At 41.7% G+C, this 6175-nt stretch overlaps 1 pseudogene; it reads right to left on the reverse strand.

Moving 5' to 3' along the window:
- Positions 1–693: 693 nt before the first annotated feature.
- LOC137298608 (uncharacterized) lies at positions 694–2330 on the reverse strand (annotated as a pseudogene).
- Between the last annotated feature and the right edge of the window lie 3845 nt (positions 2331–6175).

Raw genomic sequence — 6175 nt, forward strand, 5'->3', positions numbered from 1 at the left:
TCGATCTACGCAATTGGGAACCGATGACGTGTCAACCAAGTTAGCGAGTCTGACCACCTTATCCCATTAGTCGCCCCTTACGACAAGCATAGTAGTCATGAGAAGCATGGGTTACGGAAGATCAGTTCTACCTCGGACCTTCGCGGGTCCATACTGCGAGACAGCATTTGAGGAGTTCTTCACTCTACGCCTTGTTACTGATAAAAGCTTCAGTATAAGTTGTTACGGCAAAGGCCCAGGTTCGATTCCCCACATTGGTACAATGTTCTAATATGACTAGAATAGTGCTAAAAGCGGGGTAATTGCTCACTCCAACTCACTTTCTCACCCACTGAACACGTATAGCCTTACCAATATTTATGTAATTGACATATATAAATATTATAAATGAGGCATATCATAAATGAGGCATATCATACACAGTATACCCAGTCTAGCACCAAAGCGTGGCTCACAGACTCAGTGATCCTGCCACGGCTTCCATACCGTCGCTTTGGAAATACAGTATTGTTGTGTTAAAGGAACCTTTTCATACCTAAGGAGCATGACATACATGTGGAAGATCGATTACAAATATACTCGTTGAAAACAAAGCATTCGACGAAACCTAGAAAAAGAATATCCTTGCTTTTATGTGTTCCCTTATTTTGTCCATGAGTATATGTACTGAACAGACTGGTGAACATAACAAAGTTATCCGTACACATTGAACAGCGGACGGAGTTCGCTGAGCGAACACTTGACCAGTTTATGTTCGACCATACAGTAAAGGCCTTTCGGCGTCCCTCTGACGTACGCGGCTACCCGACCTACGCCACTAAATGTCAACACCAGAACGTCACACGACATCAGCACGTGCTGGTCCAGAATAACATTCTTCCATCCATCGCAACGTGATCTTCTATCAGTGCCCAGTTCCATATGAAACACCTTTCCTTCGCTTTCCATAATTTGGCTTGGAAATAACTTCCAGGCTTGTTGCATGACAGTTTCGGAGTCGGAAGTGACAACTATTTTGTATGTTGACGGATCACTAAACTTTCTAAAGAAGTTCCAAATCTTTTGCACATCTTGCATCGTAGCTCCTCTAGGATTTTTATTGTCATTTGGATTTGAAGGATTTTTAAAAAGTCGAATCTGTGCCCAAACGAGCTTCGATGATCCCCTTGGTTTAGCTCTTGATAGAAACCGTGATAAGGCTTCTTTCAAAGATGCTGATAAAGAAAATATAGTCTTGTACGCTGTGGCAAAGACTTGGTCCCTTGTCTTATTTTCCATCCATGAGAATTCTTTCCAATGAACTCTGTTGACCTTGAGGGATTCAACATAATCCAAATTGACAAGAAAATATGCAATGTCATGTTTCAACCAGGCGGTAAAATTCAGAGTTTTCGATTTGCTAATCAAACTGACTTTGCCCATCTCATTGTACACAACTGCTGACCTGCCATCTCCTATCAGGAAACAGAATTAGGAATGACGTCAGGTTACACAGTATGGATGTAATGTCGATACCAAACTTTCTCCGAGTTGCTATGAGATGTAGAAACCCATTAATATGCCCTTTAGTCTATCGGACCATCCACCACAGAGATCAGATTTAGCACACCTGTATATAAGATACTTAGTGTTTGACATACGGTGAGTGTCCATCTTGGATTGTCTCCCATCCAACATTGGGGTCAAGGTCAAGTCTCGATTTGAACCTTCGGATATTCTTACACCATTCTCAGATCGAACTTCTTCTCCGGAGGTGGCCAAACTGTTTGTAACGTCAAGTGTATTTGGGACCATCTTTGCAGAGGACCATGGGTAACTCTTAAAGTAGTTGGCGGCGATAACAATATAGGTAACTGAAACGGCAACCGGGATAGCTAAGAACAGAGCTGATGACTTGGATTTCCGAAACCATGAACAGCAGTAGTATAGGGGCCTATATGCTCCCACATTTGACCTAGTTTTTTAGAGTCAAAATCTAGTTTTAGACCATGAGTCACTTCTCTCTATTGTATATGGAGATCCATTGTGTCAACACCTGGTGAGTCTATTTTTAGAGTATGAGTCACTCCTCTCTATTGTATATGGAAATCTATTATGTGAACACCTGGTGTGTCTATATTTAGAGTATGAGAGTATTCAGTTGGGTCATATAAGGTCCCCCAAACAGCCCTCCAGATCATTCCGACTTCACTTGCCAAAGAGAACGTAACCTCTCCAGTCTATGTTCTTGACTCTACTGATTCTGGTAGCTGTTTACTTTGAAGACAGAAAATGGAAACGGTTCACTGGGAGATCCTAAGGAAGAATTATTCTCACCTCGTGCAGGCCATACAGCGTGTAGAAGAGGTGGTCGACAAACTCGTGCAGTTTAACGTCCTTACCTGCCTCATGAAAGCGGAGATTATGGAGAAACTGTCCTTTGACCGGGCCAGAGAGTTACTCAACATGTTACCTAGACGAGGGCCTCAAGCATACACCCTGTTTTGCAAAGCCCTAGAGGAATGCGGGGAGATACAGGCCCTAACATTACTGGGACATGAGACAGATTAGGAGATGACTGAACTACAGGATCCCAGATGCCATTTACATCTAGGTGACAATGTGTATGTGACAGCCAAGACATGGGACGATGTTTTGAGCATACATGTGAGAAAGTATGAAGTGTACCCGAGTGGCATGGCCTACCCAACGAAGAGGGGTATTGTATTGAGTTTGAAACACTGGATGGAACTCCCTGGAGCTATTCGATCCATTGAAGAGGCTGTCAAGGAAGGGAAACCTAACTCCCAATGGCATTTGGGAGCTAATGTGTTTGTTACCATGGATAGTACGGGGATAGAGATTCGACAGTGTTGTTGGGATAACTCTATGCAGTCTATGGTTCCTCGTGCCAAAGGTATTCTGCTGTCCATGGATCAGTGGAAGAAACTAGGTTACTGTGTGGAAGTGATGGCAGACTTTGTACCCGAACTGAAGAACATGGTTCCCTGTATGGCACAAGAGGATCATCAGAACCAGATGGGATATCTTATGTGTTCTTTTTGCAACCCTTCTGGATATGACATGTGGAGTAACTGACTATTTTTCTACGGATGGAAATCACCCTTCAGCAACTTTCATCCATCGGTGTTTACCTTGAATGGTATGACATTTAATTGTGTTGAGCAGTGTTACATGTACTCTAAAGCAATGTACTTTGGAGATTTGGACAGTGCAAAGTCTATACTACAGGAAACTTCACCAGCAAAGCAAAAACGTCTTGGGCGATGTGTGAAAGGCTTTACTCAGAAAGCGTGGGACACTGTCAGTCTTGATGTTATGACAAAGGCTGTCATGGCTAAATTCTCCCAGAACAGTGACTTGAAACATATATTGATTCGATCCTATCCTAAGCCCTTAGCTGAAGCTAGCCCCTTTGATAAACGATGGGGAATAGGAATTGATGCATCCCATCCAGATATTGACAAACCCTGGAAATGGCCAGGGGAAAACTTGTTGGGAAAAATGTTAATGTACATCCGTAAAAAGGTGTTGTAAATATTGTCCTTGCTGTAAATAAAGTATTGTATTGTATGTTTGTCTTGGGTTTTGCTTAAATATATATATAGCATGATGCATGTGAGTCATGTTTAGTTGAGTTTGAGATGGCACCTTGGGAAGACTACTTGAACAGGATCTATTATGATCCAGAACATCCTGGTAGTTATGCTGGACCCCAGAAGTTATACGACGCTGTCAAAGCTGAGGGTCAGTTTAAAATTGGTCTACATCGAATCCAGAAATGGTTGAAAGGTCAGGAGAACTATACGATGACTCATCAAGTCAGAAGAAAGTTTCCACGAAATAAGTATATAGTGGAAGGTGTAGACAGTCACTGGCAGTCTGATCTCATGGACATGGTATCACTGGCAAAGTACAATGATGGGGTCAAATACCTCTTGGTCATCACAGATCTATTTTCACGTTATTTGTGGGTAATTCCCACTCCTGTCTTCAAAAGGTCAAGAAGTGGTGAAAGCCCTCACCAACTTATGGAAAACCGAAACACGAAAACCGACATGGGTTCAGAATTTAAGAATCAGTGGGTAAAAGCTTTTTTGAAAAAGCATAATGTAAGTCAGCTGTTTACACTGAATGAAACCAAAGCCCCTTATGCTGAGAGAGTGATTAAAACCATTAAAATGAGACTGTATCGTTACATGTTGAAACACTTTAAAAACAGGTATGTGGATATCTTACAAGATGTAGTCAAGAGTTACAACCACACCAAACACAGAATGTTAGGACAGTCGCCTGCTAGTGTAACTCATAAAGATGAAGATGAAGTGCGACTCTCTCAATATTTAATTCAACCCCGGACATTTAAACTCAGTAAAAAGAACTTCACCTTCAAGGTGGGGGATAAGGTCAGAGTGAGTCATCTTAGGAGACCATTTGACAGAGAATACCAGGAGAAATGGTCTGGTGAAATCTTTACAGTCATCAGGAGATGTTGGTCACAAGACAATGACATGTACAAGTTGAAAGACTGGGGTGGTGATCCTATTGAAGGTGCGTTTTATTCATCAGAGCTACAAGCCGTAATAGAGAACCCAGATCAGGAGTATAGAATTCAAGACATTGTCAAAACACGGACCAGAAATAAACGGAAAGAAGTCTTAGTGAAATGGCTTCATTGGTCGAAAAAATACAATTCTTGGATCCCAGAAGCAGATGTGAAACAGTATAAAAGCACAATGTAAACTCTTTTCAACGTCATTTATCATGGAAGAGACAGTAGAGACACAACCTCTCTCACGCAGCAGGTCTGGTGAAAGTTGGACTTTGCTAGGTCGAAAAGTGGCCAAAACAGAAACAGTGTTTTTCTCTCAAATCATCATAATTTACATTGTGGTGATTACGTGTATTGTCAATTTGTCCCTAGACAAAGGAAACTCCAATTTGTGGACAGCTCTCCTCAGTTCCAGTCTAGGATACCTGTTACCAAATCCCAAGATTAAATCTCAACATGGATAAATACATTACCATCAGAAGTACAGACAGTGAACGCCTATATCCCAATAACAAACCTTATAACTTCAGAGTAGATTTGAATGATCCTTTACATCTTGACCAGAGATGGAGAATAGGACTGACAGAAATATCTATATTGTCCTGGGACATAGATAAAAAGTCGGAATGTCGAGACATTTATATCTATTCCTCCATGTGTGATTCATCCTATGTGGGGGAAACTAAACAACCATTACTGAGACGTTTATGTCTCATGGGAAACCGAAAAGAACGTTCATTTACATTTTCTCAATGCCAGTATGTCCCCATGAAATTGAGAGATATGCAGACTGTGGATGTCTATATAAATGACCACGAGGGTAATCCAGCTTCATTTATCCGCGGTCCAGTGACAGTGACATTTCACCTCAAGCCGCTCCCGTTTTGGTATTCATCATGAATAATCCACGATACAAACTCTTCGTACCCGATGCCGAAAAATGGACCCGATTTTACATGCTACAGGCTGAAGGGAAAGGAGATCCTTATCACTCCATTATGCGTGGAGGAGAAAAATCTGCCATGATGTCAGTGGATCGTTTTTTAGAACTGTACGATCCAGAGTGGAAGAAGGAGAAACCAAAAGAAACAACCTCAGAACAACAACCTAAAATTAATTTCGTCACCCCGACTCAACAAGCAGTGGAACAGGCTGAGGCTCGTATACAGATGCAGAAGAAGTCTATAAAAAGGCAAACTAAAGGTGGAAAAATCAGTTCCTCACAGAAGCGCAAGCTGTGTACATCTAAACGAAGTGGCTCTGGTGATAACTTGGATATACCCACCAAAAGCAGGAAGAAATAATGGCTTCATATACAGAGAGTGTATCCGTTGAGGCTAACGCTGATGAATTTAACCTCTTTACTATACCTCCTACCTATGCGTCAGTGAATAAACAGTATTATATGACCTACAGACCGACGTCTCAAATTACAACCGATTCCAGTCCCATTGAATTTAACATCTCAGGACAAGGGGTAGATTACATTGACTTGAGGAGAACTCAATTACATGTACAGGCCAAGATACTCAAAGCAGATGGAACAGACATTACAACAGACGAAAAAGTAGGACCAGTCAATTTATGGCTTCAAAGCCTGTTCTCTCAAGTGGATTGTCTCTC

Source organism: Haliotis asinina, chromosome 10 (assembly GCF_037392515.1).
Source record: "Haliotis asinina isolate JCU_RB_2024 chromosome 10, JCU_Hal_asi_v2, whole genome shotgun sequence".
NCBI lineage: Eukaryota > Metazoa > Mollusca > Gastropoda > Lepetellida > Haliotidae > Haliotis > Haliotis asinina.